Below are 938 nucleotides of genomic sequence, written 5' to 3'. Positions count from 1 at the left end.
TATACCCTCTTTCCTATAGGCAGAGTTTTCTCTTGGATCTTTGCTTCCCCCCAGTTGGGGGATGGGAATTTTCTTCCTTATTCTATTTGGGTATTGTGGATTTCTGCACTCTTGGTGGGTTCCATGTGTGTCTCCCCCTGGATCAAGGCAGTTGTGTGGGTTATGCTTATACCTCCTCCCCCAGGTGTCCTACTGTGTGCAGCAGCATAATTCCCCCTGTGGGTTTGGCCACTGACTTGCAGGTTTGCAGTCACTCACCTCTTTCCCCAGACCATGATGATGACTTTCTCCCTGTTAACGCAGTCAAGTGGTTGATGGGCCACCTGCACAGTGGTGATGGATGCTGCAGTGGCATTGGCTGCTACTCTGGCTGTTAGCCACCCCTGCAGTGGCAGTGGCTGTGGTGGTGGCTGTGTTGGACAACCTTATGGCAATGGTATCTGCAGCACCCTACTCTTGGCTCATGAAGTCCCATGTGTTCTTGCTGTCTGTTGGGAGAGAGCTGCCTGTGGGTGTTCTAGCAACTTCTTCTAATTAAAACCAATGCAGTGAGTCCTTCCTTCCTCCAAGTCCCTGAAGTATGGCATTTTTTCTTCTTTAGGTACATTCCATCACATTTTGATTCCTGATAACATTTTTAATCTTCTACTGGAGTCTATCCTGTGGCATAACAAGCACTTTCTTTTTTTTCTTTTTGTCCGTTTTTTGTGACTGGTAAGGGGATCGCAACCCTTGGCTTGGCGTCGCCCGCACTGCACTCAGCCAGTGAGTGCACCAGCCATCCCTATATAGGATCCGAACCCGCAGCGGAAACGCCACTGCGCTCCCAGAGCCACACTCTCCCGAGTGCGCCGTGGGGCTGGCCCAAAAAGCACTGTCTTACACCTGATTCCCAGCACAATCTTCACATTACCCACAGGGACAACTGAAAGCAGGAT

This window comes from Galeopterus variegatus, unplaced genomic scaffold (assembly GCF_000696425.1).
Source record: "Galeopterus variegatus unplaced genomic scaffold, G_variegatus-3.0.2 Scaffold17044, whole genome shotgun sequence".
NCBI classification, from domain to species: Eukaryota; Metazoa; Chordata; class Mammalia; order Dermoptera; family Cynocephalidae; genus Galeopterus; species Galeopterus variegatus.
The sequence above is the reverse complement of the archived record's forward strand: the minus strand, read 5'-3'. Positions refer to the sequence as shown.